The sequence below is a fragment of the Ochotona curzoniae genome, unplaced genomic scaffold (assembly GCF_017591425.1).
Source record: "Ochotona curzoniae isolate NIBS_2020 unplaced genomic scaffold, NIBS_Ocur_1.0 scaffold_4506, whole genome shotgun sequence".
Taxonomy (NCBI): domain Eukaryota; kingdom Metazoa; phylum Chordata; class Mammalia; order Lagomorpha; family Ochotonidae; genus Ochotona; species Ochotona curzoniae.
Window position 1 is genome coordinate 67,076,520 of NW_024467119.1, and position 27,573 is coordinate 67,104,092.

A 27,573-nucleotide genomic window follows, 5' to 3' on the forward strand; every position below is an offset into this window, starting at 1 on the left:
CACAGTGTTTAGGGAGGAAGATTCTCCCATCTTTTTCTCATACTTTCTCCTCTTGGTCTTCCCTCTTTCTTTCTCACTCTCTTACTCTCTCTCTCCCCATGTTTCAAATAAAATAAAACAATAATAATAAGATAAAAAGAGAAAAGAACAGGGGAAAACTCAAAATATGCACAACAAAAATTAATGTTCAATGTGTGAAGAATCTATCAAATCAACTCTATAAAAAGATAAAGAGACTACAACAGACAAGTGGCCACAAATCATTCACACAAGAGGACACTCAACAAGAGAAAAATAATGAGCACTGGAAAAGTTTTCAGCCTCACTAGAAATCAAAGAAAACTAAATTAAACACAATTTTTGCTGATATAATTAGTATTTTTTCTTAACTGGAGAGATTCTGCACTGAAAACAGCAAGATGAAAAAGACTTACATACTGAGGGAAAAAGTTTTCAAATTGATTTACCAAAACTACAAACTTTACATTCACTGCATATAATCTACACTAGGAAATTAATCCTACTTACTGCAAAAGCTCAGATACTCATTATAGCATTATCTAAGGTGATGAAGAATTGAATATCACCTAAATGCTCAATAAGCAAGTTATGTCACAGTAGGCACATGTAGTAATTAAATTACTTTAAAAATTAATAAAACAGTGCCTGGCGCAGTGGCCTAGCCAATAAAGTCCTTGCCTTGTACATGCCGTGATGGGCACCAGTTCTAAGCTGCTCTACTTCCCATCCAGTTCCCTCTTTGTGCTCTGGGAAAGCAGTCAAGGACGGCCCAAAGCTTTGGGACTCTGCACCCACATGGGAGAACCAGAAGAAGCTCCTGGCTCCTGGCTTCGGATTGGTTCAGGCTCTAACTATTGTGCTCACTTGGGGAGTGAATCATTGGACAGAATATCTTCCTCTCTGTCTCTCTTCTTCTCTGTATATCTGACTTTGCAATAAAAATAAATAAATCTTTAAAAATTAATAAGCAAGTAGAAAAATTATTATTACAATACATTTCTATTCATAAACACACATCTATATGTACAACAGCAATTCAAAAGTTTATGAAAATTGGGCTTATTTAGATGCAAAAGAATTAAATTCCATGCATGTAAGTCTTCATTGAAATCTGTATTATGAAAAAAACTCTGAGGACTCTGTGTGTGTGTGTGTGTGTGTGTGTGTGTGTGTGGTGTGGGGTGTGTGTGTGTGTGTGTGTGTGTGTGTGTGTGTGTCTATGTGGCTTGATAGAAAGCATCTGAAAGGCTGGCCCAAGTTAGACTGGGGTAGCTAGACTACAAGCAAGGATTTTTTTTAACTTTTTCTCTTAACATTTAACTCCTTCTGATTTTTTTTTTTTTGTAGTGAACATGTATTACTTTCACAATGGAAGAAGTAAAGTCCATAAAAATGATTAAGTTTTCCAAAAGTGCTGCTCTGTGCAGTGAGATATCAAAATAACCTGACTTTTCAGTCATACTTTATTCAGATGAAATTCTTTTGAAAACATTGTCATCTTATAAAAGTTGATTGAAGCCATGACAACCCAATGTGCTGTAATTTCAAGGTCATCAATATCAGTAACGTAAACAACCAAGGGGAATTAGATTCTGAAACATCCTCAGAGAAGCCTCAGGACATGATTTTTCTTCCTGCTTTGGTCACTTTTTTCCCTTCACTTAGTACATCAAACAAATTCTTTTCAATAGAAATTCAAAACAGGAAAAAGTAATAACAAGTCAAATCACAAAAATGAATATGTAACAGATATTCAATGTGCATATCCTTCTTCATTAATGAAAACTTAATCAATAATATGTCGCAGGTATAATTTTGTTGCTTTATCATACCAATTCATAAGACATAAGAAAGAAATAATAGGAAAATATCTCAATTCTGAAAAAGATAATACATATATAATAGATAAGTTATAACCACTTATCTCCTAACAATGTAACTCAACATTGAAAGCAGGAATTGGAAATTATGTCAAGTGTCATTAGTCCTCATTCATTTTGTGTAGGATTTGGTGTCCAAATTACAGAATCCAAAGGACGTCATCATCAACACTTACGGCCAGCCACATTGGGCTAGCCTTAGACTCACGATCTTCAGTCCCATTCCAGGATTAAATAAAGTGAAGTACCCGAAGGCTAAAATAGTGCCTTTCTTTATCAAAAGCAAGATTCTTTTCTACTTCCCCATAAATGGTCACCTAGACATAGTCATCAGTTTCTTAAAGGGAAATGCTTCTTTAAGAATCACGGATACTTTCACCATTCCCATATCATAAACCATGGGATGTAAATTTCACCTTTAAAATATTGCTTGACTCCATCTAACCCTTTTTTTATTTCTATTAATCTGGATTTTAAAAATAACAAGAAAATGGAAGCGTTAATCCAGGCAGGAAGCAATTAGGATCAGAATGATGACAATCAGAACATAGAGAATAGAGCAGAAATGAGACGTATGTTAAAAATAAGACAAGGCAGGAATTGATGACTGACTGGATCTCAGTATGTTGCCCATGTTTCCTAATCTCTCAGAAAAATGGAATACATAACCTGACAATCATGAAGACACCTCTGAGTTCAATGGGGCAGAATATATGCTCTCAAGGCCAACTGAGGAAATCCATAGAGAGGGATGTTTTTGAAAGGGGACATAGTTGGGAGTTATTGAATGAGAGAATGAAAGAATGGGGAGAGCCAAGCCATAGGCAGAAAAGAAACCCTCTTTAAGCTTTAAGTACTAAGTTATTTTCTTTTCCATTTTTAGCATGTTCTTCTCTGCTGGAAAATGCTTTGTTAAACCGATGAGAGGTCGTTTCCATCCTCATGAGGAATCTGTTGCAGTATTTCATCCTAAACATTATAAAACTTGGCATTAAAAGCTTCCCCAAGTCTATTTTCCCCTGGAGTCAGGTACCGTTTGTCATTTGCGCACACATTCCTTCTGGCAGACTGCTTTACGATGATCCCCATGGGCGGTTTTGGGGCTGGAGAGCATCCTTCACACTTGACTTACCACTGAGTCCAAAGGCTGATGGGCAGAAGTAGAAAACTGGCTCGCCCCATTATTGATGATGTCTCCCATTGGAGGCATATATGGGTATGCCTTGTCTTCTCTTGGTGGTATTCATCTGGGTTTATAATGCACCATCAAGATGGAAAAAGAACCACAGAACTTGAACCCAGAGAATGAGTTTCCTTTGAACCTAAGTATGGCTCTTCTGGGGTGCTTGCCCAAGTGTCTGTTCAAGATGGACAGGGGACAGTCAGTACGCTCCCTGGGTGAAGACAAAAGAATTCTATAAAGGACACATACTTTTTCAATATTTAACCATAAATACGGTGACAATATTTCCTGAAATAGAAACTTTGATTTATGGTCTGCAACAAAAATTATATTTAATACAATGCTGACCAAGAGAAAAATATCTTTACAATTACGACTAAAAAGCCCAAGACATTAGCAAATATAGCTAAAGTGTCACATAAAAAACTTTTTTTTGGAAAATATTTCAAAAATGTTTTGCAACCTAGGTTATTATGTTTGGAAGAAATTAGGACAAACGAGGTGACTATCAGAATGTCTATTTTATCTTACTAATTAAATGGGCAAAATGCCAGCTGCCCATTTTTATAAATAAGGTATGTGGTCTAGCAGAAGAATTTTCTGTTCCATGGCCTAGCTCTTTAACATACTTTCAACCCACCATTTGAAACAAATATTGAATGTGAATCCTTTGGGGAGTTGTGGCAGGTGTAAAGTATACACTTTTTCTTACCTTATGACAAGGAGGTGTATGTGGGATGCGCATTGAGAGATCCTAAGAACAAAGCACCCTAAAATAGCTGTTTTATTGTCTTGTGGCTTTGGTGGTGCTCTATTTTGGTCAGAGTGCATGCCTGGGAGCTCTCAGTTAATGGGGATTGTGGAGGGAGAAGAAAATAGATCACTGAAGAAGATTCTCCAGCCACTTTCTCTGCGAATACGAGATGAAATTTCTGGTATGTGTTGAAGTTATTGACTAAACCACAATGCTTTTATATATGCAGAACAGATTTTATGTTGAAAATTTTTCTTTTGAATAATGATTTTCTGTACCTTATAGATTCATCATGTATTACAAAAATTTCTCACTACTCAAGGAGCAGCTATGTTCCAGAAAAGACTACCAAAGGGGATTCCAAGTCCACTAGAGCAACTTTTTACAGTCATTAGCACAGAAGCTGCCAGACAGCTAGCCTCTCCCTGGATGCACTCCGCTGTGAATGGCTTTTTTCTTAAACAGAGAGCAGGTCCTGCATCAGTGTTCCCGTGGCCACAACTTTAGTGGACTCTCAAACGCTGTAGTCCATGTTGGGTGCTGCCTTGGCCTATTCTGGCTACCAGACCAAAATGCTTGTGGTTGGGTAAATTTTATGCAGAAAAATTTGTTTCTCACTGTTGTGAAGGCTGGGCCCTCCAGATTGAAAGCTCCCTCCAGTTCAGTGTCTTGAGGAAGATATTCTTTACCTCCAAGATAGTTCCTTCTTGCTGTGGCCACAAGGCAGAAAGAAACAGAAAGCCAAAAGGCCCTAGCCACCTCTCTCCAACCTTCTTCCTAATCCCACTCACAAAGTCGGGGCCCTTAGTATTTACTCACCCCCTAAAAACCTCAGCAATTAATTTCATCACCTAATAGCATGTTGAGTCTTAGATTTCAACATAAGAATCTGGACACACACACACATAGAAGACACCAAATTTAGCATGCCTCCATACACATATTGATACTGGAATTTCAAAAAAATAGAAAGAAACTCCTCCTCTTAGGGGAGTGGTAGAAAACAGGCTGCATAACTAGAGTAGCCCCATTTCCAAAGGAACTGTGACAACCAGATTCTGCCACATCCCAGAAAAAAAAAATCAGGCATATTTGCAGGTTAAAAATATAGGTAAGATTCCAAGGGAAGAAAGAGGTTAATGTCAGTCAATCATTAGGTTCTGTAGCCATCAGGCCCATGGGTATACACAGACAGTTTTGTGTCCCACTCACTGGGGTCATGGCACATCCCAGTAATCTTGTGGCCAGGACTTAATGTCCATCTTTAAATGATTGCAAATACCAATATCAACCAGTATAATTTTTGTAAAGACAATTTGGTAGTGCTTTTCTAAGCCCTTTGAAATGTGTGTACACTTTTGGGCCGAGCAGTTTCCCAACTAGAAACTTGTCTAAAAACAATAAATCATGGATTTATGCAGATTTAATTATATGGAGATTCAAAATATGTATGTTTATGGAAGTGCAACACTAGAGACAAGTAAATGTCCAGCACTAAGGAACTGAACAGATAAATTCTTGTACACTGTTATGAAATGCAATGAACCACTTTAAGCTAGTATTATGGAAGAATACACAACGGGATTCAAGGAAATATCAGAAAAATAATATGAATAGCACGATTCCTTGTAGTAAATGCAGTCAAAAGATCTAAGTAAATTTACAAAGATGAGTATCATCCTGTTAATATATTGATGCAGCTTCTAAAGTGTATACAATGAACATATGTTATTTAAAATAAGAAAATAAAATTATTCCTTTCTAAATTTCAAAAACAAATCCTCAGTATTAACTATCAGCACAGCTGCTAAAAAAAAAAGAAGAAAATAAGCCTGAGTAGTTTTTATACGTTACTTATTCAATTTCACTTAAACATAGGATCAGCCCAACTTGCACTGTCTGCTGGCTGATGTCAAAGATAATTAGAATGTATATTCCTACTGAAAAAGCAGGAGGGAAATGCCTTGCTTCTTTAAATCACTTATCATTAAAGCCCTGTGATTAAGATTACTTCTTCTATTTACCAAACCGGGTGAATTCTAAAGTCGTTTTTTTTTTTTTTCTGAGGTGAAGGTGTTCATTTGCATTAGCTCTGATTACTCATTCAAAGGCATAAACTTGGTTGCTTCTGTTATATATTATGCAGTGAACTGTTGATTTTCTGTAGAGACAAGGACAGTACAAATAATAAAATCCCTGAAGAATACCCAAACTTCATTTTAGCCAAAAGTATCAACAGTTTGCCAGCGTTGTTAGCAAGGAACAAAGCTGATTTGAGTTTTATCTCCCAATGACCTTCCATATGCTTGAGAATTAACATGTGCAGCAACACCAACCACTCTGAGTAATTCCTAGGCAGGAGAATCGTCTCTGATTAATCAAGACCTGGTCGAACTGAAGTGTGGACCTGTAACTGTCATCCAGTCAGAATCCTAGATATCCTTCAAATACTCATTGTTGAAACAATCTCATTTACCTAACAACGTGTTTACTAGATTTCAGTTTTACTTAGGAAGCACACAAAGAAGGTTAACTCCATGTATGCTTTCACTGAACCCTTCAAACCATGAGCTCATTTCTCTTTGCTAGGAAACAATCAAATGAAAATTTCTAACCATGTGCTATCTATCTATCTATAATGATTGCAACCCACACAGAAAATCAATCTATACAGCAGTATGCAATTAACTTAAAATTCAAAAACTGAAAAATTATTAGATTTCTGCAATTTGGAAGGAAAATGCATCCTTCTGTGCCTTTTCTTTAGTCGGGATAATAGAGAAATTTTTCACTCCTATATTTTACACACATACACAAACTCTAGCAATGTCCATGGCTTGATTTAACAGATGCCTCTGATGCTCCATATGTCCATATATCTCATTTTAAAATTGAAATTAAGAAGGTAAAGACAGACCTTTCAGACCTTACAAGAAATATCATTTCTCTAAAACTGCTTTTTGTTGGAGGAGTCTCATAAATTGACAGACAGTGAAGTTAACTGCATTCACATTTTCAGATTCTCTCTAGCCACTGTCTATTGAGAAGTAGCTATAAATTTAGGTTGGTGATTCCTAAGGCCTTTTTTTTTTTCTCCTGCACAACAAAAAAAAGAATAAGACAAATTGTACCGAAACTCTTTTATGCTTTATTGAATTACAGACAGTAATAAGATGGACTCAGAGAATAGATTCTAATATCAGATACATGGCATAGTTTTATATAACTTCTATTCCATAGCATAAAAGATTAAAATCTTCCCCTTCCTAGCACAGTGTTATAGCAACCTAATCCTCTACCTGAGGCACTGGCATCTCATATGGGCACTGGTTCACGTCCTGGCTGTTCCACATCTGACCCAGCTCCCTGCTGAGGACATGAGAAAGCCACAGCTAATGGTCCAAAGCCTTGGGCTCCTGCCTCCACATGGGAGACCTAGAAGAAGCTCCTAGCTCTTGGCTTTGGACTGCTACAGCTCTGAGTGTTGGGGGAGTGAACCAGCAGATGGAAGGTCTGTCTCTCCCTCTATGTAACTCTTTCAAGTAAAACAAACAAATTAAAAAAAAAAAATCTGCCCCTTCCTTGGAAATTCTAAATTTCTCTTCTAGCTTTTTCATCAGGAACTTTTAGGTTTTTTTTTTTCCTTTACAAGCGGATAGTTTCTGTACCATGCGTTTCCCTCCCAGAAAAGCTTCCATTTGCACTACAATATTAGAAAAAAACTGGACATTGTGAAAGGAACTGACTTATGATTTGCTGGGTTTCTGCAACACTGTCCTCTCTTTATGGTGAATTCTGCAAGTCATAGTTACCAAGTCATCACCCGCAGTGATTCTGGTGTGTAAAGTTCAAGGAGCTTCTGTAAGAGCAAAATAATTAGCAATCTACTTCTTTCTACGACCATATATTTGCTTTCTGATTCATGCTTTCTTGCTTTAAACAATTGGGCATTTCCCTTGGGAGTCACAAGGGGTCATGACTTCTTCTGCATATGTTTTCACCTCAAATCAGGCACCAGCTTATCTCCCAGCTGCTCCACTTGCCATCCAGCTCCCTACTAATGGCTAGGGAAAAGCAGTGGGTGATGGCCCATTTGTTTGGGCCACAGCCATACCATGTGGGACCTGGATGGAACTCCCAGTTCAGCCTGGCCCAGCTCTGGTTGTTGTGACCATTTGAGCAGTAAATCACCAGACAGAAGATTCAATCTCCTCCTCCTCCTCTCTCTCTCTGTAACTATATAAATAAATAAATCTTTCATTTTAATTAAAGCAATCAAGTGTGGCCTATGAGGATTTTTAAAAAGCTATTTATATAACAAAATGCTACCTTGGGTTAAAATAGACTGCTTCTCTAGCTGTTACATGAAGCTAAATTCATTTATATTGCACACACTTATTTTAAACCAATGTATTAAACTATACTAGATCCTTTATCTTTGCTATCTCAAAAAATGTCCAGAATAAGAGAGAAGACAATTTTATAGATTCCCTATGGATTGCTCCTCTTTAAAGGCTGTGTTACTGAAGCAAATAGAAAATGGAAATAGAGCAAGGGTCTTTTGATTTCACTTCATTGTGTTACCTATTTGAAAAATGCAAACTAAATGGAGTCATTCTTTCAATAGTAATACTTTGGAGCCTGAAATATCAGGATACCAACTTTTTGCTTCACATAAAAGTCTAAATGAAACTCTGTAATTAAGATTACTGCTCAAAGGACTGGAACCATGGCATAACAGGTAAAGCTGCTGCCAAATGGATGCCAGTTCATGTCGCAGCTGCCCTACTTCTGATCCAGCTCCCTGCCAATGATCTAGGAAAGTGGATGATGGCCCAACTACCTGGGCCCCTGCCATTCATATGGGAGACACAGAGCAAGCTCCTGTCTCCTGGCTTCAGCCTGGCCCAACCAGGCTGTGACCATCTGGGGAGTGAACAATGGATAGAAGCTCTCCCTCTCCAGAGCTCTGACTTTCAAATAATTAAATAAATCTTTAAAAAGAGACCACCTCTCTTACCTTTCACAAGTAAATTTCTCAAAAGAAAAACTCCAACTTTTTTGCTTTTCTCTCCTACATACTGAACAACGTGGCCTTCTACCCTCACCTCTGCCATTAACTTCTCTCATTAATGTTACCAGTGACCACTTAACCTCAGAGTCTTCCGATTCATCCTAATTACAAATGCTAACTCACTGCTTCCATTACTCAAGCTGCAAAACCACACAACAATGATCTTCGGCATTGAGACTTCCCAACTGCACCCTGGCTAGCACCCTGGACTTACCATCTTTCGTGCCCTCGGAACACTTTTACATATTCTATCAGTGCCTGTACCATGCAGCCGTGGACCCATCTGCTTTTATCCCCCACTCACTGTGAGTAATGCGAACACAGAGCTTTTTAGCCTTATTCTCTTTATATGCCCTCCCGGTGTCTAGACTTGGCTGGCAAAGGATACCGGTTTTTCAATCTCGAAGTAGGGCACAAAAAGCCCTGGCGACACTGCACAGTGGAGCTATTCCCCGTGGCTCTAAGAAAAAGAGGTTCTGCCTGCTTTCTTGCAAGATGTACTTCAGCAAACCTCCTTCAGCACATTCCTCAGGCCCAAGCCAGGAGGATTCTATTTCAGACCACAGTGTCATCAGATAACCCAAGGCTCCTTTTGTCCCTGAAATGGTGCCTGCACAGAAATGGAGTGCATGGTGGCCAGGGGACCATGAGGACAGCAGAGGCCTAGAAAGTTCCCAAAGCAAATCCACTCTTTTTGCCTCTGTCTCTTTCTCTGTGCTTTTCCATCTCTTTCACATGCACCGACACCTCCTAGCTATCTAATCAAGACAAATCTTTTATGCAGTAATTAAAATACAGCTCATCTTCAAGGGGAACAGAAAAACAAAGGCTGAAACAATTAGCTGACTGTGCCAAACAGCATGGTTCTGCCCCTCCTGCCCCCCAGCCCTCCCTACCGCCCCCGCCCCACTTCCTTCAATTGCTTGCTTTTAAGCATTTTCACAGGAAGGAAAACTTCATTCCTGCTGAAAAGTAAGAAACGGAACACTTAGACTAGGAAATAGTTTAATTGAATTTCATATGAAAAATGCTTAGGACTGTTTAAAGACAAACATCGGGTTCCCTGCCTGACTGGAATTGCATTAGGGGAGAAAGGAGCCAGAGGTGCTTGCTAATCTGTTATGGTCAGGTTAGAACAGAAGATTGCATTAGCATGCAAAAGGACACAGGCAGCAAGACAAGGGGGAAACAGGCTTCCCAAATGAAGATTGCACAGCAGCGCGGTAAATTGTACAAGTAATAACTCAGACGGTGGAAAACGAACTTGCACCTCGGCAGGTTATGTGTGCCCTGATTACATTAGCACTACTTGCAATATTATGCAGTATATTCACTTTTATTGTATTAGTTTTTGAATAGTCTGTAAAAGGCCAGTGTTTTATTTGGCTCCCTGAGCCACCTGTCTTTTCTACAACATCCCCTACCAGCATATTCAAGCATTAGCGTTCAGGTTTTCTAAAATCTTTTAACCATTGATGGCTGCCAGCAGTCAAATTAAATTCAAAGGGTTTAGTATAGCTCCGGGTTTTAGCTATATAATTTACTAAGAATGCCCCAAGCACTTGTGATCTAATTTGCAGTTCAGCAATGAATACCATTTCCTAACGAAATCTGCCTGAAATTTCCTTTTGAAAAATACACTTGTGACACCTGTGTGTCTTCCTTCTGGCACTGACTCAAAAAAAAAAAAAAAAAATCTGTGAAGAAAGACTTGTATGCCTCATGCAAACTGCCAGGGGGGAAAAAGAATCAAGAGAATGGATTTGTTTTTATTGCCAGGTCATCTGGGCTAGTACAGACACTCTGCTTCGGATTTTGATTTTTTTTTTAATAATTTCTTCTGAATCTGATATCCTTGTTGTATTTAGTGCAATTTCAAGAGAAACCAGTACAGGTTTAACCAAAATTTGAGTCTGAAAAGTAAATAAATCAATAATGACATCATGGCAAGAAGCCTCAAATTTGCATTTCTGTGTCATTATGGTGACAAATGTAATCTATTTTCAATGGGAGGCAGGCACGTGAACTTCTAATCCTAGAGCCAATTTCATTTCTGTAACTTAATCCGAAATACCGCTGCTTCTGTGCCTCTGCCCCACCTTTATAGAAGGGGGATAACTCAGAGAGTGACTAAAATCTACAGCCGACTGATGGCACTGATTTGTAAAATGGTAGATTTCTCTTACCTGAAATCAAATAAGGTACTTGAAAAATGTTTTGAAAAACTATTATGAAAGCTGAAATTTTAAAGTGTTCTTTTTTTTATTATTATTAAAGGTTTTTATTGCAAAGGCAGATTTACAGAGAGAAGGAAAGACAGCGAAAGATCTTCCATTCACCAGTTCACCCACTAAATGATCAAAACAGGAGAAACAGATAATCTGAAATCAGGAGCCAGGAACTTCTTCTGGGTCCCCCACATGGCTGCAGGGTCCCAAGGACTTGGACCATCCTCCTACCATAAGCAGGGAGCTGAACGGGAAATGGAGTAGTCAGCACATGCACACATGCCCATACGGGATACCGGTGCTTGCAGGCAGATAGTCAGCCAATTGCGCCATCACACCAACCTCATGTAAAGTGTTCTTTACCTTTCGCTTTTGATCTGTAGGAATTCCAACACCCAGCCTTGAGAACGAAGTAGCTAAAGGAAAGGCAGCTTGCAATTGCCAGGGAGAGTCTGAACTCACTGACTCCTGATATCAGAGAAAGTACTCACCACCAAAGGGGACTGTGGAAATCCAATTATTCAGTTGAATTAATTTAATTAATAAGAAGCATAAGTTGGAAGCCATTAGAGAAGTTAGAGATGCTAGCTATCTAAACCCAGGACAGCGTTAATCACTCACCATCGGGCCAACTAAATGTGACTCTAGAAATCAAACAACTGAAGTATCAATTAGAAAGAGCCAAGTTCTTAATGACTCTAATGATCTAAATCTGCTGGTTGATGTCTCTCCTTTCATTTCCCACTCAATAAACCCTTTCCACCTTGTAATAAACGCCACAAAATTTGAAAATCCGAACAGGAGAGCACTTTTGATGTTTTTAAAACCTACCTACTTAATCAGTGTTTGAAAGGAAAACTGAGGAGTCCTAAGACACAAGAAATAAAAGGCTGTCTACTGAGCACCTGTTCCCCAGCCACAACCCCTTTACTCCCACACCCCTCCACCTGCTAGTACATTAAAGGCGACTCAGGTGTCCAAAGATACGGCAGAAAACCAAAGTGAATTCCACAATATTTCGAACTCTTAAACTCCGATTACTGTGGAATAAATGCTGTAACACACCCATTAATTTCACAAAAGATGAAAATGAATCTGCCTTTTTAAACATCACCTTTCTCCTCACTCCCCGCTGAGCTAATCTCTACCCACTTCAGTTTATAACAAGAAACTGTATTTGTTTGGAGAATATCAGACAGAAAATTAAAGGAGTCAGCCATTCACATTCCAATTAATTTACTGAAACAGCAACTAAAGAATGCAATTCTATTAAGTGTGAGCATGATATAATGGACTGCACAGATAACACTTAGCTGACAGAGGAGGAGCAGGATGAATAATGAGCATTTTTAAGTACCTTCTGTGTCAGGCACTTTGTAAGGCTCTTCTAACACACAGTATTTCATTTGCTTCTTTGCAACAGCCACACAAAGAAAGAATATTATTTCTATTTTACATAACTATTTCTTACATAGAAGATTTAAATAACTTCTCAATGATCTCAGAATGGAATCTGGCAATACTGGGATGGTATCCAGTGTCTGTCAGATCTCTTGAGTTAAAAGGAAACTGAATGGATGATTTTTAAAAATGTGATATTTTGTATAATTATATATTAAAAGGAAATCCATATTTGATGATATCAATAATTGCTTTTAAGTTTCAAATTTTCTTTGCCATTATCTTATTATAATATACCCAGCCACTTCTTGAGAAGCAATTCAACCTATATTCATTCTTTTCCTTTATTTCATCTCCATCCTTCTCTTTCTTCACTGACTTGTTTTAACCTCCCAAATATTCAGCCAGGCAAGATTACAAAGACTATGATTTAATGAGAATTCATGAATTGTGTTTAATTTAAAATTAACTCTGCAGATTGGTACCTTTCATGGTACTTCTCATATGCATTTGCAAATGGAATAACTTTGCAGAAGATTAAGAATCAATAAAATCCCCCCACAAAATGCAGTTTGTGTCAGACATCTAAAAATTCTTGAGGACACAATTACACTGAATGCTAATAATAAATCCAAAGGGACAGCAAGGATGCAAACTGTCTTTCCTAGCCACTCTACCCCCACCTGACTCTGCTTTTCAATCTTTGCTAGGCTCTCTGCAAAAGAACAGATGTTCTGCTTTGGGTTGAGAAATCAACAGTTACCATTCATATGTTCCAAAAATTCAAGGGCCTAGTGCTGCTGTTTTAAGGATGCTAATTAATTCTAGCCCTTATGCTGCAATGTTCTTGCAGTTTCAATCAATTGCATTCTCACAGAAGCCAGGTCCCCACTATCTCCTTTGAAAGCCTATGGGGGAAAAACTAGGAAGTGTTCAGCGACCTATGGAGAGGAAGGATTAATCGAATATGCCCTGCTTTGGTGTAGTTTTCATGTCATTATCACTGCTGTCTTCTCTGTTTTATTATTTTGAATAGGTGAGCAAAGCTCAACCAACAGACATAATAATACATACTTACAATGTCTACAGGTGATTTTCTTGATCAAATTTTCCCATCGATCAAATACAGACTAGTTTTGGAAGCAGACTAACAAGACCAATTTTCTGGATTTTTATTTATTGTTTGTGTGTTTGGTGCTCAGCTAGGGTCATACTAAAAACACAAATACAATAGATCTGTAGAGGTACCAGGGCTTCTGTGGCTTTTATCTCCACACCCAATTCTGCAGCAGGTGGTCCAAGAACCTCAGGAAAGGCAAGCGTATCCTGAACACAGATGTTAACAACCTGTGTGACCTTTGCCCAAGATGAGAGAGCTCAAGCAGAAAGGGTGCTACAGTCAAGTGTGCTATAAAGATCCTGTTCCATTTGCATTTACAGACCCTGCTCTGTGTTCAGCCTGCAGACATCCTTCAGACCAGAGTTTCCCAAGGCCACCTGTGGTTTCAATCACCTTGGATGAGCGCAATATGAAGCACCCCAGGTGAGTCTTTTGTACTAACAAAGCAGGAAAAAAAAATGATTCATCTAATTTGCTCTAGTCTGTTTGTCATAGCATTACTTTTTTGTCCTCTCAGTTGCATTGATTTGAACAAGCAGGCACAGCCCAACTGACCAATATACTTAAGGTAATTGCACAGCAGCTCAGCACACTGCTGTGCAGCACCAAAGTGGATATGCCCAATAAAAGAATCAGTTGTGGAGTCAGCCAAATCTGAGCTGGAATCCAACACTTTGCACTTAGAACTGCCCAATTTGAGCAAGTTCAAATCCCTTAACCATGTGCATGTTTCTTATCTCTGAGATTTAATTATTTTATGTCTGAACTTGGAATAATAGCATCGCCTTTCAAAAACTATGAGAAATAAATATGGTAATATATATTGGAATCCACAGTACAGAGTAGGAATTTAAAAACAGCTGGAGCAAGAGGTTTCCCATCCTTGTGTTTCCATTTTGTCTACTGAACAAGACCCGAGTCCCCTTCCACCAACTCTTCGTATGTGTTACTGTACAAGATTCTGTGGTGGCTTCTTTCTTGTTTTATACTGAAGGTGAGTAAGGAATGCTTTCTTTGCTTGTGCCATAAAAGTATGAGAGGTTTAGCAGGGAAAAAATAAAGAACATAGGTGTGGTAAACTAAATGGATCTCCCCCAAATTTTTTTATTTAAATATTTATTTATTATTTTTATTGGAAAGACAGATATGCAGAGAGGAGAAACAGAGAGGAACATCTTCCATCCAATGATTCACTCCCCAAGTAACCTCAAGAGCCGGTGCTACACCCATCTGAACTCAGGATCCAGGAACTTCTTCCAGGTCTCCCACGCGGGGGCAGGATCCCAAGACTTTGGGCTGTCCTCAACTGCTTTCCCAGGTCACAAACAGGGAGCCAGCTAGGAAGCAGCGCCGCCGGGATTAGAACTGGTGCCCATATGGAATCCTGGTGCATTCAAGGCAAGGACTTCAGCCTCTAGGCTATTATTCTGAGCCCATTCCCCAAATTCTTATATTGATATCCTACTCACAATTCCAATGGTATTCGGAGGTGAAGCCCCCAGGAAGGAATTAGTGCCTTTCTGAGAAAAGACCAGAAGGGAGTGCACTGTCTTTCTGCCATGTGAGGATATATGAAGATGCCAGCTGTCTGAACCCTCCCACACTACCATGCTGATCTCAGACTTTTAACATCTAGGATGATGAGAAGCAAATGTGGTTAATCCACTCAACCAATAGGAAATTGTTATTGCAGTCCAATCTAAAACACAAGAATATAATGGAATGCATCCCTTCCCTGCCATTTGAATTCATTTTATATTCTAAGGCATGGAACAATCCGAGCCAGAGCCTGAAGGAGCTGTTTTCTCAGGAAACTGTTCAGATTGCATACCCAAGTAGTGATGTTTTAGGACCATGTCACAAAGTAGGGCAAAGAAATTGGAAAAGAGTTATTCTACATTTCTGTATGGAATCCATTGCTACTCAAAAATCTTAAACTGTGCATAGTTGGAAGACTCAAAATACAATAATTGGTATAAAGAACCTGGTATATAAATGGCTTTAAAAACTCAGAGCAAAAAAATCACGGAAAAGCAAGGAACACATACTAATGCTCCCTAAAGATGAAAATTCACTTGTCAGCACCTGTTAGCATCATTGAAAATTCTCTATACACCTAGAAAGATCTTTTCCTGGAAGCACAATCCCTTGTAGGAGCATGTAAGGGACAGGAGTAAGGAATGGGTTATTGCTATCACCGAATCTTGCCTTGCATCTGAGTACTCACGGCAACAATTTTCATTATAAATACCTAGTTTTGGTCCCAAGGGAAACCAGCCAAGTAAGTGCAGGAAGAAAAAATGCTTTTTCTGTGCCCGAACTAAATGTCAAAACATAAGCTCAAATGGTGGTAACTATTATTTCTACGTGGGCTTGGTTGTCACCAGTCTCAAGCAAACTATTTTAATTTATATATCATACAGTCTCTTCATCTGTGAAATAGCCTGGTTGACAGAGCCTCTCAAGGCTTGATATATGAACATCAAAGTAGTTCAAGATGATATATAGATAGCATTAAGAAAAGTCAAGAAATTAAGGGTTTGGTATGTATCTGATGGCCAAAGAATGCAGCCATCTGTGAATTATATTCAGACAGGTTGTTGAAAAGTGCAGAAACCTGGGCTGTACTGCCAATTACAGGCTGAGTGACCTTGAACAAGTCCTTGAATGTCTATAAGCCTCTGTGCTCTCCGTAAAGGGACAAGTATGTAAGGTACATTTCATGCCTAGGCTTCTAGGCAGAAGATGTCAGATCTTCAGAAGGGCAACTGAAAGCACCATCCCCTTACGATGCCAAGGAGTTACATGACCCAGAATTTAACAGGAATCCGAATGCTGACTGCTATCTTCTATAAACAAAAATGTTGAGATACCTCTCAAGGCATTCTGTAGTCATTTGTTAATACTGATCTGAATGTGTCTGACTTGTGAATACCCAGATGTTTGCTCCATTTGGACATATGGCAAAAATTGATGCTTTGTCTAAAGAGACGCAGTGAAGCCCCTTTCTGGTTTTAGAGCCACAGTAAAGAAAGCAGGAAGGAGACAACTAGTCACCACATAGAGAATGGCACTCTGTGGTCACAAGCTTATCAATGGCATCAGCCATCTGCGATCAACCTACTCTTTTCACTCTTTGTTCATCAATAGATATTGAACAACTAACTTTCCTCAGATACACAGTGTGCAAAACTGTAGGGAGAGGCCTCACCTCAGCCTTCCCTAGAAAATGTAATTTAAAGAGACAGCACACAAGTCATGGTAAAACAAGATATCTCCAATATCACATGATTCAAAACAATATGTGTCAATTACCACTGTGCTTTAAATTTATTCAGTGTCTTTCTTCAGCAGAGCAAGACATCAGTTCTTGATACAGACCTCCAAGAGTTATTCAGAGAAAATGGAATTTTTGGCCAGAACTCATGGATGAATGAACTCTAAAATGAACTTTAAGAGGCTTACTCCAGTCCAAACCAAGGCACTTAGTTGGGAAATCATAAATCGACCAGAGGAGAAACAGAATAGAACAATTATACCCCATGAAGTGGATACTATCCACCAACCAGTACAAACAGTGGCTTGATGCACAATGCTTGTTTCTTTAATGAGAATTATTCATTTTAATAGATTAAATGACCAGTTACTGTACCATAGGGTAGAGGCCTATAGATTCAATATTTTCACTAACATGGGAGAATATTTAGGGCTCATATCCCTAAGAATAAAAGAAGGTGTGAACCTCCACTTCTCTCTGAGTTTCAGGTTTGTCTTCTGCCTTTACCCCAGCATATCTGAATTTACCAGTATACCACCGCTCCCCCAAGCACATTATTAATCTTGCTAGCCATTAGCCACAGGTGATCTTATATTCTTATCAGTTTGTTTGCCAATCAGAAATACCTAGGGCATCATGTCACCAACAGCTAGGATTGGGGAATAAAGTCAAGATTAACATGAACTAGAGGCATAAACATTGGGATAAGCAAATGTGATCAAGCACTAAAAAAATGGCATTTGAATCAGTGATCAACCAGATAAATGTTGGTAGTCCCAAAAGATCATACCAGAGCTGAAAAATTCCTATCACCCAATGACATCCACTCATTTGCAGTAATGTTGGTGTAAGCAAATCTACAGCACTTCCAAGCACAGCAAAACAATTATGCACAACATACACCATTTGATAATCATAATAAGAAGCCACATTTCTAATTTATGAATTTACTACACCGTACTTTTATCATTGTCGTAAAGTGGACTATTACTGAAAAAAAGAGAAGAGTTGACTGGAAAACTTGATGCACAACGCCAGCATCACCTTCATGCCTTTCATGTTGACTGTGTCTCTTCTTTGCAACAAGAGGCCACATCAAGTGAACGGCCTGTGCCTTCTAGATTTGTGTGAGTGTCCTCCCTCATGATCACACAAATACAATATCACTGAACAGCATATTTGTCAAAATGCATCCCCATTCTTTAGCAACACAAGGCTGTATGTGGAATTAGACAGTTTAAACCATGTATCTACCAGTAACTGCAAAGAACTAAGTTAAGTGCATTCTATTCAACAGTGCTCGTTTAAAATAATCCTCTTTATTTTATATAGTTTTGAATTGAGTAGTTTAAAACCTTATGAAAAGGATGGCTGAAGGTGTTTGACACAAGTGTTTGAATTGCTGTGTAGGACACCCACATTCCAAAGCAGAAAATGACTGGTTCAAGTCCCAACTCCTCCACTTCAGATCAAGTTTCCTGCTAATGTACAGCAAGAGGGGGAACAGACGGTGGCTCAAGTACTTGAGTTCATGTCACCTACATGCTGATTCAAGTGGAATTCCTGGTTTCAGTCTTTACTTAGCCTTAACAACTACAGGCATTTGAGGAATGAATCAGCAGATGAAAAGACTTCTCTTTCTTTCAAATAAAATAAAAACAAATAATTTCTAAATTGTTTTATTAGTATTATTCGAAAGGCAGACTATTTGAGAGAGAACAGAAAGAAAGGCAGAGGCAGAGGTTGAGAAAAATCTGCAATCTGCTGAGTTGCTCGACAAATGGCCACAACTTACTGGTGCTGGGCCAAGCTGAAACCAGGGTCTCCCACACGGATGCAGGAGCTCAAGAACCTGTGACATCATGCACTGCTTTCCAAGGTGCATTAGCAGGGAGCTGCATGGGAAGTAGAGCATCCCGGATTCAAACTGGTGCCCATATTGAATGCCAGCGCTTCAGGCTTCAGCTTACTTCACTTTGCTTACAAATATTTGACCTCCATTGCAAGGTTTCTGTTTCAATTCTTGTCCCTAACAAAGCAGGTGTATTGTTTTAAAGTTTAGTGTTTATTCCCTCATCATACATATTTCACCCTTTGACATATTCTTCTCAAGCAGCAATTTCTATTTATACTTCAACATATTAGTATAACAAATTTAAATAAAATCCTCCACTTGTATCATTAATTAGCATTTGGCAATGGGCCTGATTAAATGCCCTTGGCAGAGAATGATTTAAGTATTGAAAAGGTTATTTTTATCATTTATTAAAAATGCCTGCTGGAGCGAACTCTATCTACCAGCAACTCCCAGCCCGGAAGAGTCTAGCATAGTTCTTAATGCACCTGTCTGTGTTGCACTGAGTCTGTCAGTGCTCTCAGCTTTCCAACAAACAAGGACAGCTTGTCTAAATGAGAACTTAAGTGACCTTAAAAAAAAAAAAAGTATGAGTAAGATGATGCACTTGCCAACCCAGGCTAGAACTTCAAGAGACAAGATTTTCTCCTCATTATTGATATTTAGGGAAATGCAAACAGCAGTCTAGTTAGCCAGTGGAACTCCTTTTTGGTACTCTTCTAACCAGGAACCTGGAGGGACTTTGTCAAACACTCTGACTAAACATATGTCACACTGGGCCCAGACAACCTTTGCTTTGTAACTGTGAACACTCACTCTCAGGTTTCTCTTTTTCACCACTGTATTTCTAACAGCTGGCCAGTATCTGGTATTTAGTAAGTGCTCACTATATGCTTATTCTGTAAGGAAGTGAAAAGTATTCAGACATGGTCTATCTATGAAAACAGGGGATGGCTTAACAATATAATGAATCGCCATGTATTTTCTGGTTGTGTGTTTCCATTTAAATATGAGATATCATAATGAGAAGTGAACAATATGGAAGAAAATATTTGAATCGAGCAATGTAGCAAACCTTAGAAAACCAACCACCATGACCGTATATTTACCCCTTTTATAAAATATGAATATGTATATATATAGGAAATAGCCTGGCACAATAGCCTAGTGGCTAAATCCTCACCTTACATCCACCTGGATCCCATATGGGTGCTGGTTCTTGTCCCAGCTGCTCCACTTCATAACCAGCTCCCTACTTATGGCCTGGAAGGGTGGTGGAGGCTGGCCTAAGACCTTGGGATCCTGCATCCACATGAGACCTGGAAGAAGCTCCTGGCTCCTGGCTTCAGATTGGCTTAGCTCTAGCCATTGCAGCCACTTAAGGAGTGAGCCAGCAGACAGATCTTTGCCTCTGTATCTCCTTCTCTCTGTGTATCTGCCTTTACAATTTTTAAAAAAGGAATTTTTTTAAAAATAGAAGAAATAAGTATAGGAAGAAGGTAGAGGGAAGAAGAAAAAGACATTTGTTCACACTGAACCTACAAAATATGATACTTAGCTAAGTATTAACATTTGCATAATTTATCTTTCAAAATATTCACAGTATAAAATGAATAAAAAACCCATTTACAGCACATTTGCAGGTATAATATTTTGTGCTTTTCTGACTCATCAGGAGAATTAGGAACAATGTTTCAAGATGAGTAATATTTCAGTAACTAAAGATTCAAATCAAGACACTAAATGGAGACTTTTACTCAGAAACTCTGAATTTTGGGGGTTTTGCATATGAGCAAATATTTATCAAGCCAAGGGATTGAAAACATGAAGAAAAACATAAAGAGGAATTTGTGTTCTAAGAAACCCTCAGTAAGGAAGAAAAACTTCTTGGATAAGATGAGAAACTACATAGTACAATGAATTAAATATCTAAAAAAAATTGCAAGGGTGGGAGAATGCTCAGAAATAAAATATGACCTATTATCACTTGTAGTCATAGGTACAGTACTATTTAGTTTGGGGGGGGGAGAATCCAAATATTGATGGAAATGAGAGTAAATCTAAAACAATATTTCTAATAAAATATTTATCAGTCAAACATTCATAGTCAGCAACGACTACTTTTCAAACATAACTGAGTAGTGAATGCGGTGAATTTCAGATCACAATGTAAAACAGGCTTGAAATAATTCTGTGAATACTAATGCTCATTTTTGTAAACACAATCTACTCTTTGGCACAGAACTCCCTACATCTTGGGAAACATCCACTGCATTGGTTTTAGATGCTTAATTTTCTTTTCCTGTTTCCTTAGCATTACTGAAAAACAAGGAGCAAAAAATTGATTACTATTCTTTTTGATGGAACAGTTAATGCAAAATTATCAGATAAATGAACTGACTTGGGTAAGGTAGTCAATGAGAGAATGGGAGAAAGTTTTTTTTTAGAAAAAGGATTTTTACAGAGGATCTTCTTTGGGAAATATGAGGCATTGAGGATATTCAATGCATTAACTCTTTTCATCCTTGCAGCATCCTGAAAATCAAAGTGTTAGTAAGAATATTACTATTGTAGAGAAGCAGATAAAAGAATGGAGAACAGTGAGGTTCACCAGTGTTAACAAAGACAACAGTTGGTGCAAGTGGAATCAGCAGAGGACCTTGGGCTAGCAATAACAATAGAGTATCCCCACCAGGCTGTGTAATATCCCTTACAGGAGAGATTCACTATGACCACCATCCATGTACCCAGGGTAAAAAATATGCACTCACTTTCATATGACCTCGCTTATTCTAAAACAATAAATGCTACCAGAACTACCCCCTTGGTTACTCCACAATATTCATCCACCTGTGTTGTGAGCTTTTGAGTGCTTTTATAAGTGGCTCTTTTGTGTAGTTAGCACTGTCTGTTTTATAAACACTACATTTGTTTATTTGTCTTATGTTGATAATTGCTTCCAATACTGCCATCACCATCACCAACAGCACCAGACTGCATCTTATTATTCTCTATAGTTCTTACACAGTGCCATTCAAATAACTGGTAGTGAATGATTAATGAAATCAAGTTGAATTGAAATGACTTGTCTTGGATTTTCAGATCAGGTAGTCTCATTCACAACATCTTTGAGTGAAATAATTACTGAGCATCCAACTGTATTCTCGGTGACATTGTGAGTGTTTTTATAGAACTTTCCATGCTAGCTTTTTCTCCAAGATGGAAAAAAATCTTACATCATGGTAGACCCCATGATGTAAGACACCTGGAGATAAAATGGTACTTACCTTTAAATTTTAATCATGGAGAGTGTCAAATAATTATTGTGGGCAAGTCTATGAAGCCTTTCAAGAAACTTTCGAGTAAGTTTCAGTTTTCCACATTTGGAACAAGAGTATTTTATTCCAGAATCTTTTTATGAGTCAAATAAACATTTAAACATTTAAAGAGTAGGAATTTTTTCTAGCAGTTAAGCCTCCAGTATGACACTCATATCTTATATCAGAGTATTTATGTCTGAGAGTTCTGGCTACACTCCTGATTCTAGCTTCCTACTAATGTGCATTACTGGAAGCAGTAGGTGAAGGTTTGATTGGGTTTCCATTCACTCACATGGGAAATCTGGATTGAGTTTCTGGGCTGTGCATGGCTCACTCCAGCTCCTATGTGCATTTGGGGACTGAAATAACAAAAGGGAGTTCTCTCATTCTCTATGTTGTTTTTTTTTTTTTAATAAAACCTTGAGTTGTGAAGGGCATTACAGGTTCGGAGGAAAAGTGGGGAATCTGAAACAAAATCAAGATGACTTTTGATTTGCTCCCTAATACACAGATTTCCTCTCCATCTTTTGTTAGCATTCTGGGAACCACAGCTTCTGAGGAACTTAATCTGCAGGCTTCTGATCCTTCTCACTCATCTTCCACATGGCAATTCTGGTCGTTAAGATATGTGAATCCTCAGGGATGTAGTTAAGGAAGCATCAAGAGATGCTTTCATCAAAGGACAGTTCGTGCGCTGCAGCTCTGCCACTGCCTGTGCAGGTTAACTACTTGGCAGTCCTTTCATGTCCTGGAGTCAATCTGTGTTTAAAGGATAGAGGTGAGTGGGCAGCACAGGGCAGTTTATCTTCACTGCCTACTCATTTATTATCACATTGCTCCCTCACACAGCACTACCTCTGCTGATCAGAACCAGAGACCACATATCACCAGAGTTATTGGGATGAAAGGCAAAATACATTCTGTTGTCTATGCTATGTAAGAGTATTTAAAATAAACATGGCAATAAATCTGCTGGAAAGACCCAAATACAGAAGTGGCTTATTCCAGAGCAGAAATTACCATCGTCTTCTTTTTTGATCCCCAAGGTAGTCAGAGACATCTCTCCAATACATAGACGTTCTCAATTATCAGATCAGCTTGTAGAATTGCGTCAGTCCACACACCATACCTACAGCCAAGCTACCTGCTCCTGATTTCAAGGAGGAAATGGCTGGTTATCACCACAAGTTCAACTCTATTCTGCTTCCTAACATGAGGCCATAACCCCTTGAAAGACTTCAGAATAAAGATGGTCTACCAAAATAGCATTCATTCTAGTCTTGTTTTCTCTCTGTCCCTCCTAAAATTCATCACAATCAAGATGTATTAGGTGTCTACCATGACTCTAGAGGAACAAATGAAAAGACAGAAAAAGGATGGAAGAGGCAAAGGCAGGTAAGAATCCAAGCATTGGCCTTGGAGAAATGCAATGGGAAATTTTTTGAAAATGCTGGAATTCCAACAAGGACAGAGAATAAAAGCAGAAATATTTTTATCTGTTGAAAAGACATGACAAGTCAATCAACATCAATTTGACAGCTTAGGACCCTTAACACAGAAAGCTTGAAGGGAAAAACCTGTGCCAGTGAGACAGATGGAATCATTCCATGGCAGTATTCTGAAATAGACAGGGTTTTGCAAACTGGTCCTCTAAACTGGGTGCATCACATCATTTAGCATAATCATTAAATGCAAGCACTATAACATGCATAATAGTCATGTGTAGGTGACAGCATTCTGCTGAAAACACCCAGGACATCTCCAAACTTCTCTGGCAGACTGAACAAAAGAAACAGTGCAAGGCTCTCACACAAGACTTAAAGCTGTTTGTTCCATCCACAGATGCTGAGAAGAGACTATAGACTCCAACTTAGTAGCCACATGATCATGAATAAATCAGTGGGTCATGGTAATCTGTGTGCCAGGAGATGGAACATGGATCCACTACAGAAGAGGGGTAGAGGGGTAAAGTACAGTGGACAGTGGAGAAGTTCAAGTGGCCAGTCCACAGGTTTCTAGGGACTCCAGCCCATGCTTTTTTTTTTCTTTTCTTTTTTTTTTTTTTGTTGCAATGAAATATTCTTTCTGAACAGCCATTCCAGCACACACCACGATGAACTAACAAAGCATGAGTCCAGCGGAGGCCACCTCCTCACCCTGTCTTATTATCTGTGGCTACTGTTGCTATGACAACTTTTCAAAGTGGCCTTATTGGGGACCCCAAAAAAATAGTAAACCTACAGGCACAGATTATGTTCACAAGACATGAAAGGGCTGGTCATTTCAGTGCAGTGTAAATGAACTGGGCAACCTTTAGGCAGTATTTAAAAACCCTTCATTGCTGATTTTAAAATATCATCCAAAATCTTCATTTACAATGTCATGGGAGTATATTGAATCTTCTTTATAAACCTTAATATAATCATTAACTAGAATCCTAAAAGATCGTCCTTTTTTATCCCTTTGACTGAAATGTAATTTTCTCCTGTCCCAGTAAAACGTCCCACGTTGCAAGAGATTTATATAGCCCACTTGATATTCAAGCCCCTTGAGAGAGGACCTTTGATGCAGAGAACCCGGTGGAGAAAGATCAGAAAGTTCACACATCACAGTGACTGCATGTTTAAGGACAAGAAAGCAAAATAATAAGATAAGGGAGAACTCTTCCTAGTTTCCCAATTTGATCTAGAAAAAAAAACTTCCTTTAGTAATTATTTATTTTCCAGTTTCTACACGCGGTTCTCATGATAATTGCTAACTTTGTGAAATGTTCGAACACTGACACTTCTGTAAAGCAAAGTGCCTTTTGACATTTATGAAGTGCTGATTCTCTATAAATATAGAAAAGTGGTAATCATCACAAGAACTACTCAATGGAATAGATCAATAGTGAAGACAAATGCTCTTCTTTCATTGAAATTCAGAAGGCAAAAAAATTCAATAGTTTATCTCTTTGATAAACTAGCACATTCTGTGTCTTGCCAAATAGGATTTAAGATCAGAGCCATGATACAGACATGGGAAAATTTTTGGAAGAAATGCGTCAGAGGTCAGCTTGGTCTATTTCCTATCTTTGTATAGATCTATATATAGATATATGTGCACAAATGCATTTAGAGAAAGATAGTGGCCACTATACTGTCATTCACCTTACGATCTCTTGTTAAAAAAAAAAAATCACCATCCTGGGGTAGCTAGTAACACAAAATAAGCACTGATATCTATCATAAAATTGCTGGAAAAGCAGATAAGCTTCGAAGACTGATTTGCGCGATGTTAAGTGTAAATTATGCTCCCATTTTCAAGTGACATTTCTCTGCCTCACACCTGAAAACCCATCCGTGCTAGAGAGGGTACAGTGGAAGGTGCTGCTTTTGTGTCTTCTGGCTTGGGTGAGGAGCTCCTCAAAGGGCTGAAGACAGGTAGTTATGCTTGCTTGCCAACTGAAATCTTGTTACTTGTTACAGATGCAAGTAAAGGCCAAGTGGTGATAGACCAGAAAGCAAGTAGCACACCTGCTAAGGCGGTGCCCATCTCATGATTCAGCGTGAATGCTGAGTTAACTAGCATCACACAGAAATGACATGACTCTGGGACCTCCTCTGCCTCCACTTTCATCACAAACTAACATGTTAAAAAGATGCAGAATCTTACTGCTATTAAAGGGGCTTTAATTCCCACATAGGTGATCTATTGACCTTGCTACTTTATTGGAAAAAAAATTAACCACTGTCAAAAGTATGCCCAAGTTGCTTCCTTTCTTCTCATATTTACTGGCTGGGGTAGCCTTAGACTAACTTATATTAAGTATTCTGTATTTCAATCTATTTGTTTGAAATATGAAGATAATAATAGCAGCATCTGTTTTATATGGAGGCTGCGAGGACTAGGGAGTTAATAATATGAAGCACTTCAGCAGTACCTCATATATGCTGGGCTCACAAGTGTTAAGTCTGTCATGGATCTTGCCAGGTGTGCCAGCATCCAGTAAAAGGTGAAGTAGGAGTTCCCCACTTTTATACATCTTCTCTGGTCTATTCTACTTGACCTATTTGTCATCACCAAAGAGATAAATAAAATAGGACAATCTTCTATTTATTTTTTTCCACTTATCCTAAGACATACACACAATTGTACTAAAACTGCTAACTGTGCCTCAGTCACGCCAAACTATTTACGATAATTGACCTCAAAGTTCATTAGGGCAAAACTTTTGGAAAGTAGTTTGCTCTGACTTCAACATGGAAAATGGCTAACCTTTCCATTTATAATCCTGTTATAGATCATAATGAGGATGCCTACAATTTCTTCAATATTTACTATGTACTAGGCATTATGTTGAGCACTGAAAGATTTTATCTTGTTCAATCCTTAAAAAAATCCATCAAGCAATGACTAGTTGACCCAGTTTATAGAAGTGGGTCTCCTGCATAACACCAGCATCTAATAGAGTAACATCATCTGCTCTAACAAACTACCTACAGAACTGAGTGACTTGACAATGAAAACTTGTTCACTTGTGCCTCAGCCGGATGCAGCAGTAGTAAGATGGGAGGTGGAGCTGTGATACATGGAATCATGCAAGGATCCAGGTTCCTTCTACATTTGTGTCCTTTTCCAAGTTCCTCCCCAGTTCTCTGTATTCAGCCAACTGAGGATAAAGAGAAAGGATCACGCTTGGAAATGGAGATTTCTGGCCCAAGACTGAAGCTAGCGCATGCTGCTCTTGGGCTCATTCTAACACTTGTGACTAAATCCCATGACCACACCAGAATTTCGAGAGGCATAAAAATATGGCCATCCCAGGTGCTCAGCCTTGCAGTTTACAAGACAAGCAGCCAGAATGCCAGAGCCAAGACCTGAACCACATCTACCAAGGTTCAAAACCCTTGCTGCTGTTCCCAACATTGTTCAGATCTACATAGCATTTCAGATTTCCCCACATCACCATACCAGCTGATTTCTCAATATACTTTAAGGTTAACTTACTCCATCAAAAGTGGTATTTGTAAAATTGTTCCAGAAACAATTTTATACATACCTGTATATACCTAGTTTTATATATACCTAGTCATATAAAGATATTTTCTTGGGGCTAGAGTGATGGCTCAACAGGCTAACACTTGGCCTGCAAGTGCTAGCATCCATTATGGGCACAAATTTTATGCCAAGTTGCTCCATTCCCAATTCAGCTCCCAGCTTATGGCCTAGGGAAGCAGTGAAAGATGGCTCAAGGTCTTGTGCCTCAGAATCCATGTGGGAGACTTGGAAGAAGCTTCTGGCTCCTGGCTTCAGATCAATTTAACTCCAGCCATTGCAACCACTTGAGGGAGTGAACCAGCAGACAGACGATCCTTTTGTCAATGCTTTTCCCTGTAAATTTGCCTTTCAGATAAAAATAAATAAATCTTTTTTAAAAAAATTAAAAACTGTTTTCTTGATGTGATTTATCTAAACTTC